Source organism: Plectrocnemia conspersa, unplaced genomic scaffold, assembly GCF_051122295.1.
Source record: "Plectrocnemia conspersa isolate PC_06_02 unplaced genomic scaffold, ASM5112229v1 ptg000001l, whole genome shotgun sequence".
NCBI classification, from domain to species: domain Eukaryota; kingdom Metazoa; phylum Arthropoda; class Insecta; order Trichoptera; family Polycentropodidae; genus Plectrocnemia; species Plectrocnemia conspersa.
The window spans coordinates 4,056,257-4,067,318 of NW_028277165.1; the positions used below are offsets into that span (position 1 = coordinate 4,056,257).

The 11,062-nt window shown below is 29.9% G+C and overlaps 3 long non-coding RNA genes across 4 annotated transcripts; all 3 read left to right on the forward strand.

Moving 5' to 3' along the window:
• Positions 1 to 2,361: 2,361 nt before the first annotated feature.
• Positions 2,362 to 4,452, forward strand: LOC148238501 (uncharacterized). Of its 2 annotated transcripts, none has more exons than XR_015812361.1 (3): positions 2,362 to 2,407; positions 4,107 to 4,192; positions 4,282 to 4,452. It is a non-coding gene; the product is annotated as an uncharacterized LOC148238501 (long non-coding RNA). The 2 variants fall into 2 exon arrangements; XR_015812351.1 differs by having other exon boundaries at positions 2,365 to 2,411.
• A 180-nt stretch (positions 4,453 to 4,632) lies between these two features.
• LOC148238502 (uncharacterized) lies at positions 4,633 to 5,301 on the forward strand. The gene is made up of 2 exons (XR_015812376.1): positions 4,633 to 5,095; positions 5,161 to 5,301. It is a non-coding gene; the product is annotated as an uncharacterized LOC148238502 (long non-coding RNA).
• A 4,126-nt stretch (positions 5,302 to 9,427) lies between these two features.
• Positions 9,428 to 10,112, forward strand: LOC148238503 (uncharacterized). Its single transcript, XR_015810531.1, has 3 exons — positions 9,428 to 9,605; positions 9,669 to 9,812; positions 9,872 to 10,112. It is a non-coding gene; the product is annotated as an uncharacterized LOC148238503 (long non-coding RNA).
• Positions 10,113 to 11,062: the final 950 nt, after the last annotated feature.

Here is an 11,062-nt window from a genome sequence, read left to right on the forward strand (position 1 = left end):
ATCACTTGAGAAAATGTACAAGTAAACTAAAAGTTCTGAAACGTAGCTCTTTAAATCGTACAAAAAAAAGTTCTTAAACAAGATCTTAAATTCACATAAATATATGAATAGAGAATACTTTATAAAGCAGTTTTCTTTTTATGTTGTTGTTTTTATTTCTAGTGCAACATTTAAAATATCTACTCATTTTAAATACTTTTTTAAAATGTGTATTATAATTAATCCGGAACATGGCAAACTTAATTGTTATCATGTGAAATAGCAGCGTCTCCTGATCCAGGAGACGTCGTATGATAGCTGCGATCTTGCTCGATGATAATTGTTATAAGCCATCTGGCGGTCATTTTATAAATAAACGCGTATAAAAGTAAGCTCACCATTATATAATTTTCTCAAACTAAGACAATTTTAAAAGTTTGTAAGCAAAAAGTGAGTGAGAGAGTTTTAAGGAAAGATATATCTAAGTATTTATTAGTCAAAGTGTTTAGTAGTATTCTGGTGAAATATTTTTCAAAAACTCAATTTTGTATATTTTTTTATAAAAATATTAGTTATTTTTAATTATGTCGAAAAATTCACAACAACTTATTTCACCTGAATATGCCTGAAATGCTAAAAAAGGTATTTTAAAATTTGGACAAGATAAGGAAATTAATGATAAGCGGCAAAGTTCGGAATTTTAGTATTTGATATAAACAATAATAATAAGCTATTACAAAATCATTTGTATTTAAAACAGAAAAAATGTGTTGTTTTAAATCTCAGCTAAATTCCCTCAGCAATTTCAGCTTTTTAACTTTCGAATACGGCAGTATACGGCTTATAGTCCAGTCAAATAAGGGTTTAACCTCGGAATGAAAGATAACAAGCTGAAATTTTGCACAGACCTTTGTTTTGGCGTTCTAAATATATGGTGAAAAGTCTCAAAAGATATCGTGTCTGCTAATCAAGATATTAAAGGTCAAAGGTCATTAAAATCGTTTTTTTTGCAAATATCTCGCCTCTTTTGCGTCGCATGTCATTAAATGTTTAACAAAACTTATAGAAAATAAAATTTTCTACAAGTTTGTTATAATTTATTTCTTCGTATGGTTAATGGTTTTCGAGATATAGCGCGGGGAGTGGGAAGCGCGCATCCGTTTATAGGATAACGCTATGTAAACTACGGAGCCAGAGTTACCTGTACATTATTCCACAGTTTCGTAGAAAACATCGCAAATTGTTATCTGCTGAATGAACATTTTTTCTGTTTCAAATGAAACAAAAAATGTGTTGTTTTAAATCTCAGCTAAATTCCCTCAGCAATTTCAGCTTTTTAACTTTCAAATACGGCAGTATACGGCTTATTATTTACAGATACTATTAAAATTAACCAAAGCGAGCGAAGCAAGCGCCATGGGCCCCGCACGATTTTTCTACTATTTCAAATTCTTTAATTGTATTTGGAAAATAAAATGCGTCAAATGACTTTCTTGACAAACAAAACTTGTAACGACCCTCTAAGTGCATCCCACCTGGATACAAAAGAGTGTCTATTATATACCCAATCTATTTATATTTCTTGGGATTTTACAAAAGCAAGGTCGTCTTGCACTAAAATACGTGCCGTTATTACTGTTGTTTTGCAATGAAAAATATTTGTATATCAACCACAAAATGTCAGAAAATTTGTGTGTAAGAAACGTAATTTAATGTTTTAATGCAAATCGAACAATTTAAGACTTCTCCTTTATGTTTTAGGCAGATATGATTATAATATATAATAAAAAGAAAAATTAATGATAAATTCAAGGATGCTATTTACTTTAACTAAAATGCCACTTTTGTAGATTATTGTTACTAAATAATACATGATTTTTATTAATTTATTTTATTTAATATACTTAGAAAAGCTTAATCACTAACACATATTTTTGAATTAAAGTTTTTCCCAAACTATTTTTGAAAAGATAAATCTTGCTGCTTTATAATATTATGAAATAATAAATAAATTAGTATTATTTTTTTCTTTTATCTCGAGTTCCGGGTTGCGCAAATTATACAATATTGAAAAAAAACGTTATTTTATTATACAATTAAATAAAAAAAAAACACATTTATAAATCATATTGTACTCATTTTCACAATTTTTGTGGGGATGGGGGCGCACCTGATTCTTGCCTCGGGTCCCACGTGTTTTAGCGCCGGCTTTGGTGTATGATATTACTTATTTTTAAAAGTTATGTTTCCTCATTAATCATAATTTATTAGTGTAAAAAGTGTGTTTTAAAATATTCAATAAAATTATTTTGCAATTTTTTTCGAGGCTGATACATGTATTGTTTTGGCCTAAGTGACACAAGCAATGTTTAGGCCAAAACATTTATAGACGTCAAAGTCAAACGTCAAATTGTAGTAATTTTAAAAAGTAGGTAAGAATTATAAATTTAATTCGCTATAATCTGTAACAGTATCCATGAAAATGTGTATTTTTTCCAATAATTTATTTTTCACAATATCTTCAATAGTATTACAGACGTTCAAAATAGAAACGAAAACATTTTAGTTGTGTATGTATGAATGTATTATTAGACTAACCATAATATTTTTTTCTTAAACCGGGACAATTTTGGGAGCTTGCTCTCAACAGAAAGTAACATCTAGTTCAAGTACTTATGATTGAAAACTAATTAAAAAATAATTTTTAATTACTCTTAACTATGAAAATAATAATGTAAAAATACGTGAAACAGCTCAACCATCCCAAAATATTGTTGACAACAAAAATGTGTTTTTATGAGTCAAAAACTTAATAGAAACTATATAAAGTGCAGACCATTATCAACTATTGCGGTTTATAAAATCTTAAAGCATCATACAATTTTGAATGGATATTTTATTACCTTATATTTATGAATCACTTAATTGTACATGTAGAATTTGCTTTTTTTATACTTGCAAAAGTTAAGAATAAATATTCTTTATTACTTCTAAAATGATAATAAATATTAATTACCTAAGGATGAAATAGCTTAGTCCGTAACGATTCAGACTAGTAACTTTGAGGTAGCAGATTCGACCCCGGCAGCAGCACTTGAATTTTTATTTATAAAAAATACGCTAATATTAAATATATGCGTGTCAGGTTACAACGGAAGATTTAATAAAAATTAAATAAATAATCAAATCAAATCCTAGGTTACAAGCAAAAGCTAGCAGAATTGTACGCTGTTGTTTAACCCTAACCCCATTGTTAAATTAATCCAGCAAACAATTATTCGCATTTTATTTTTTTCGTTAATAACAAATACTCGAGGATGCCGAAACGAAATGTGTTTGCTTATTGAAATTGGCTTATCTTATCGTCATAAAACTTACATTGTGAAACAATACTTAAGTAGATATTGCCTCTCCCACTCTCACTATCTGGTCTAAATGCAGCTGTGAATTCAGCGGTATTTTTGGAAGCAATCATTGAAAGAAATATCTGGAGAATTTTGCAACTTGAAAAATTGTGTGAGATATATATTTCATACGGAGAAATCAAATATTATATTTAATTTCAAATGACCAGGTACCTAGTTCCGGCTCTACCCGAGTCGAAAGCCATATAGTTATCCTTACCGATATTACTAATGCTCGGTAATGAGCGTTCCCACTGCTATGGCGCCGACACGATTTCATTGCTTTTGACGAGATTTTTGACTTCTGAGAAGGGATAATTATTTTTTTTTTGCGCTCTCCTATTTGTCAAAATTCGGTTTGGATGTGCTTCATTCGATTCTTATTTATTGTAAGTCGTAATGTTGTTATAAAAAATAATAATGTTCTTTGGGGGGGGGGGGGGCATCCACCCTTATTTGACCAGAAAAATTAATGTCATTTAATAAAATACTATGAAACTTAATGAAATCAAAATATTAAAAAAACGAATTTTGACTAACCAATTTTTGCCCCCTCCCTCCCCTCCCTGGAAATATTTGAAATTACGTCCCTGTCAATCCGGGACCTATAGTATGCCTAAGTATAATCAACATACTTTTATGTTCTAGAATCGATATTTGTTTGAAAAGTTGATATGTATTAATATAGTTATTTGTATCAAATATAATTATTGTACCTTACAGAAATTCATGGTGTAAAATATTTATTAGCTGATATACATATGGACAATAACAATGAGAATTTATCTAATGGAAATATGGAAACGCAGGTGAATACAAAAAGGATTTTATTTTACGCAACATAGTTTCAACAAATTGAATATACAATAATGATTTATATTATTTTTTTACATTGTAGCTGCACCATAAACATTTAAAAAGGGGAAAAAAATTTATTCCTGACGAAGAGCTTCTTACAATTTTTCAAGACTTCAATGAGAGCGATATTGACGATGATTTTGAGATTGAAGAGTATTGTGACATATCTGATGAGGAAGACTTAGAATGTGATAATAACACTGACATAGACGAAGAAGATGAAGGCGAAGAAGAAAAAGAAATTGAAGATGAATTCTCATATCGATCAAAATCTGGATTCTCTTGGGAATCTATTCCTCCTAAGCAGTCACAAACTCTGTTGACAAATAATATCCGAACCAGTTTTAATGAAAATTTTACTACAATGAAAGATGCATTTCATTTATTTTTCACAGAAGAAATAATGGACCATATTTGTAAAGAAACAAATAAACAACGCGAATGTGATAATATTAATAAAATTAGAAAAAGGAATATTTCTCTGATAGATTGTGATGAAATTGCCGCATTTATAGGCATATTACTTTGTTCTGGACGACAGAATAACCGCAAATTAAACTTTAATGATTTATGGACGTCAAATCAATTATTTAAACATTTCTTTTATTCAGCAGCAATGTCAAGAGACAGATTTTATGATATTTTTAGCGTGGTCAGATTCGATGATCTTTCCACGCAAAAAGAAAGATTTAATCGAAGCGGAGATAAAATGGAAGCCTTTAAGTTGGTTTTTGAAAAATTTGTGTGTGCGTGCAATGGAAATTGTATCCCCGGCACGAATATAACAATCGAAGAAAGGATACTAGTATATAATGGGAAGTGTAAATTTAGAGTGTTAATAAATAATAAACCGGGTAATTTTGGAATTAAATTAAGGACAGCAGTTGATTCAAAAACATCGTACTGTTTGAATTTACAGGTATATACTGGTCGAAATAATAAAAGAAGAGAGAAGAATCAGAAAGATTGCGTAGTAATGGAATTATTACGGCCTTATTATGGAACAGGAAGAGGCGTGATAACAGATAGTTGTTTTACGTCAATACCAATGGCAGAAAAATTATTAGAAAAAAAATTAACGATTACTGGAACACTCAAATCTAATAACAAGGAAATTCCTCGAGAATTCTTGCCATCAAAAGATAGGGAACAATATTCCAGTCTCTTTGGATTCACTAAGGATATGACCTTAGTATCGTATGTTCCTAAAGCTGGACAAGCTGTAGCTCTTTTAAGCACTGAATTCCACGAAAAAAAATGTGCAGAAAATATTAAAAAGAGACCTGAGATCATTACGCATTATAATCGTATAAAATATGCTGTTGATATCACCAATAAAATGACGAAACAAAATTCATGCATAAGGACAACTACAAGATGGGCACTTAAGTTATTCATGGAATTGATTGATATAGCGGCCTTAAATACATACATATTATGGACTGAAAAATTTCCGGATTGGAAAAAATCTGATTCAAACCGTCGCAGAATTTTTATCGAGGAGCTTTCGATCCAGTTAATATCAAATAATGTCAATTCTAGAAGGAAATATAAAAAAACCCTAAAAAGAATGGGACAAACTAGTTTAGATATATTCACTAAATATAGTGAAAATATTGAAAATAAGGACGAAGAAATATTATCGAAACCAAACCTTCGAAAGCGTGCAAGATGTTTTTATTGTCCACGCAATGAAGATAAGAAAACCAATATACAATGTGTAAAATGTAATAGATCAATATGTTTAATCCATAGAATAGAGAATAAAACAATACTTTGTATAAATTGTAATGATTAATTTTGTTTTGTGTTCTAAAATTTTTTTTATACATAAATATATATTTTATATTTAACAGTCAATTCTTATATTTACAAAAATAAATTATGACCGATTGTTACATTATTTCCAGATGTATTTTATTGCTATGTAATGCTATTAAAAAAAGGTTAAAGTGCAATAAACGAAATTTATTATAGTTTACATGAAACTGAAAATTACTATAGATTTTTAAACATTTTAAGCTGGATATACGAGTTCTAAAAATGTGCATTTGAGAAAACTAGAATAATATTTATTTATCGCATGGCTTATAATATTATATATACGTATATTACAATTTAAATGAGCAATATAATATATAAAATAATTGTTCCATAAAACGTATTGTTTGTGCATTACTGCTGGACAGATTAGGTGCGAGCCAGCATTGGTCAGAACAGTGAATACCTTATGAATTACATCTGCAACGAATCTTTTTCCGAAGAAAAAATCCAAAGATTTCCTTACTTAAATGCACAAACTATTCGTTTTATGGAACAATGTATTTATTTAAATGCACATATCTCTTAAAATAATTTCCTGTCAAATAGCATCCATATCTATTTAGAGTTTATAATACATAAAAATATTTCACTTATTTATATTCTTTTACAACGATAAGAATAAAAGCTTTACAGATAATATAATCATTAACTTTTTTATAAATAACGAATAGATTTTAACAATATGATTTTTGTAGCAAATGTGTTGACTTGTACTAATAGATATGTTAAAATTGTTTTATCGGTAGTTCTTAATCTGTGAGTCGTATAAGATCAAAATTAAAATCATAAAATTTGTTTCCAGTTTAAATAAATATTTACAAAGAGAATTAATATTTTGAAATGCAATATAAATAATAAAAAATGCTGGTTTTGAGGATTAGTTGACGAAATGCATTGATTTTGCTCGGTACTTGTCTATCAAATCTAAGGACTGATTTACACGCTGCCAGTTGCTGGTATGTCAGATGGAAGTCACTGGTCACTGGCACTCCAGTGACCTGCCAGTCAACGGCAACTGGCAATCCAATCCACTGGTGCCTTAACGTTTACACAGTGCCAGCAACTGAAAGAATTATTTTTGCGAAAAAGCGCCACTCACCTAGCGCTAGTACGTTAAGGCTGATTTACACGATGCCAGCGAATAGCACCGTCTAAACTCTTAACGCCAGTCACTGGAGAAGCCAGTGCACCACTGGCATGCCAGCAGCTGGCAGCGCCAGCAGAACAAATATTTTTGTTTTGATGGCACGCCAGCTCCCCTTTCCACCACACTACCGTACTGATGCAAGGTGAGTAGTGCTTTTTTGCAACAATAGTTCTATCACTTGCTGGCACTGTGTAAACGGTAAGGCGCCAGTGGACTGGAATGCCAGTCGTCTCGTGCCAGTGACCCGCCAGTCAATTTCCAGCTGGCATGCCAGCAACTGGTAGCGTGTAAATCAGCCCGTGGTGTGGTGGAAGTGGGGGCTGGCGTGCCAGTAAAACAAAAATATTTGTTCTGCTAGTCGCTGGCATCCAGTGACTGGCAACCTCGACTGGCACCATGTAAATCAGCCTTAACAGTTTAATTTAAGTATTCATGTTTTCCATTCAGAACCCACCGCGCAAAGCATCATTTTTCGTGGAGAGAAAATCAATGTATTTCGTCAAGTAACCCTCAAAACCAGCATTTTTGCTGGTACTTGTTAAGAATGTTGGCGCCACCCTCTAAAACCAATGATTATGAACTCTCTGCTGCGTTTAGCCCAACGGCTACAAAAGCAGCTAACAAAGTTTTGCTAAATAAATACCTTTTAAATTATAAATTGGCTAGGTATGAGCGAGCGAGCGTTGTTCAGAACATTTAAAATATAGATGTTTCGACAATTTTACATATATTTATGCATGGCCGAATAAAAGTGTGTTATGGCCGTGCGTGGTTTTGTGTGTATAAATAACCTGAAGGCGCCTCGGCTGTCACGGCGTATGGTCGTGCGTCAGCAAGGATTTTGAGGATGTAAACTCTGATAATAAAGCATTTCTATGGTTAGAGGTGTTTAATTCCGTCGAGAGACGGTGGTCCTTCGAGAAGAAAAGACGGCCATCTCCAAAGGGGAGAGGTCGCAAAGAGGTTTAAGCAAATATTTTAATTAACAAGAATAATAAAATTTAATATCAAATAAAACGTGTTAACTATGCTACATATAAATAGAATATAAAAAAAACAAAAGTATATTTTTATTTGTTCTCTTTAAATAATACATATTTATTTTTAAATTATATAAGATATGTAAAACTACTATTAAGAATTTTTGATTTGTATTTATAGTTCATTAAAAAATATACACAAATATTTAAAAAAATCATCCAATACTAATAATTAGGCAAGTTTCCGTATATAAAAGTGTAATAAAATGTTATTATTTTAATATACATATATTATAGAACACTTTTCAACTCCTTACTTTTTTCTCTAGAATTTTTGTTTAAGCAAGATGCCAGATCAGACTGTTAGATATATTATTAGATATATTTTTAGAACAAGTCTAGGCGATCTGCTCATCTGGCTCGTCTCTGTTACTGTGACTCCGTGGCGTCTCTTACCATGTCTCCCTTTCTGTGACAAAGTGTCACATTTTTTATAATACCGGTTCAAGACAACTTCGGCGAATCGCAGATGAGGATGTTCACCAATCAATTGCATCGCATCTTGAACACATCCTCCCGAAATATGTTTCCAGCTAAATATAAACGGTCCGGCGACCACTCAAGCGAGGTTAAAGAACAACAGTAATGTGCGCAGGGTAGAATATCCGTTTTTGTGGTACTTATGGTAATTAATGTATATGTACGGATGTGCTATTAAGTAAGGTGACCAGACGTCCTCCTTCGTTGAGGATTTTCCTCATCAAAAATTGACCCCTTACAAAATTACCACAAAAAATATAATAACTTTCAGTTTAGCTATAGTTATTATTTTATACTGATAAAATTAGAACCATTCAAATAATTATGTAATTTGATTTACCTTTAATGATATAATCACCAATATAATATAAACCATTTCCTAAATTTATATTTCTGAATATTTAATGTGATAATAAGTAGCACTAATGTACTGAACACGTATTATCCTATTTATGCTACAATTTTTTCATCAAAATGCTTAGTATATAAATTTGCTCGCAAAAAATATTTCTTTAGTCGTACTAAAAGCAATATAGTACTATTTACAATTATATTAAAATATGAAAATAATTAATCAATATCATATCGTTACAATATTTAATTTCATACTTGCAATCGCTACTACTGAGTGTACTGATGTTAATCTTAAAAATTACGTAATACATATAATCATTTTATTTTGTATATAATATTTAATATATATTCATATATTTTTAATAGGGACCTTATAAAGCTAAAGTTACGGCTAATATGTGTAAGGGTCGAATGAAAAATAATGTTACTAATATTGATGCTATCTTTTACAATGACGATATGGGAAGATCGATGTTTGTCGCCAACATTACTTCAAATATGACAGCATCTCCAGTTCTGGTAAATAAATAAATTATTTTTCTTCTGAAAACTAATAACTAGTTTTACTATATTTTTACATAGATGAGAAGACGAGCAAAAAAGTGGATCAACGATCGTTTTGTTCAAATGCTGCCTTCAACGATATATAAAAATTGTAACGATGGAAGTTATAAATATCCATTGAATTTTGTTCAATTGATTAATAATACGTGTACAGTTTTAAAGGTATTATTTACGTAATCATTATTTTAATAATACTTTAGTAAAATTGAATATAATTTTAGGGACGGTATCATTTAAGCATAGATTTGAATCAAACTATTCGATATTATACGTTGGAGAAATTCTTTTATGGAGTTTATAATATACTACTAGAAGCTTTTGTAAAAGAAGGTAATGTATTGTGCATTTTATTCAACGTTGTAATAACCCCGGCTTAAATTATATAATTATTAAAAATATATAAATGTATTATTTGATTACGTTAATACAATTTCGTAATGTAAAACATGTTTCTCCCTTTCTTCTGATTAGTTTACAAGCTTAAACATGTTGTGCAAAACATTACTGTTATCTGATTTTACCTTATAATTTAAATCTGTTTTAAGAATCGATTTATAATTAAATTGATTTGTATATATTTCAAATAATATATTAATTTTTTTAACTATTAAAAATATGATAATATTACTGTATTTTTATTTATAACACACTCAATAGTAACTAATTAAATTTACAAATATAAATATTTTATTTATTATATTAAAAATATCATGGTGATTATTATTGGTAAAATTAATATTGATAATATAAAAATATTATTATTTTACTTTTTTTTTCGGTAAAACAAAAAAACATTCGCCAATAGTTTGGTGTCATTTTGATAAAAAATTATCTGTAAAATTATTTATTAGGCAGCATAATAAAGCACCGTTGTCATTCGTTAGTTTATAATCACTTGAGAAAATGTACAAGTAAACTAAAAGTTCTGAAACGTAGCTCTTTAAATCGTACAAAAAAAAGTTCTTAAACAAGATCTTAAATTCACATAAATATATGAATAGAGAATACTTTATAAAGCAGTTTTCTTTTTATGTTGTTGTTTTTATTTCTAGTGCAACATTTAAAATATCTACTCATTTTAAATACTTTTTTAAAATGTGTATTATAATTAATCCGGAACATGGCAAACTTAATTGTTATCATGTGAAATAGCAGCGTCTCCTGATCCAGGAGACGTCGTATGATAGCTGCGATCTTGCTCGATGATAATTGTTATATCCCATCTGGCGGTCATTTTATAAATAAACGCGTATAAAAGTAAGCTCACCATTATATAATTATCTCAAACTAAGACAATTTTGAAAGTTTGTAAGCAAAAAGTGAGTGAGAGAGTTTTAAGGAAAGATATATCTAAGTATTTATTAGCCAAAGTGTTTAGTAGTATTCTGGTGAAATATTTTTCAAAAACTCAA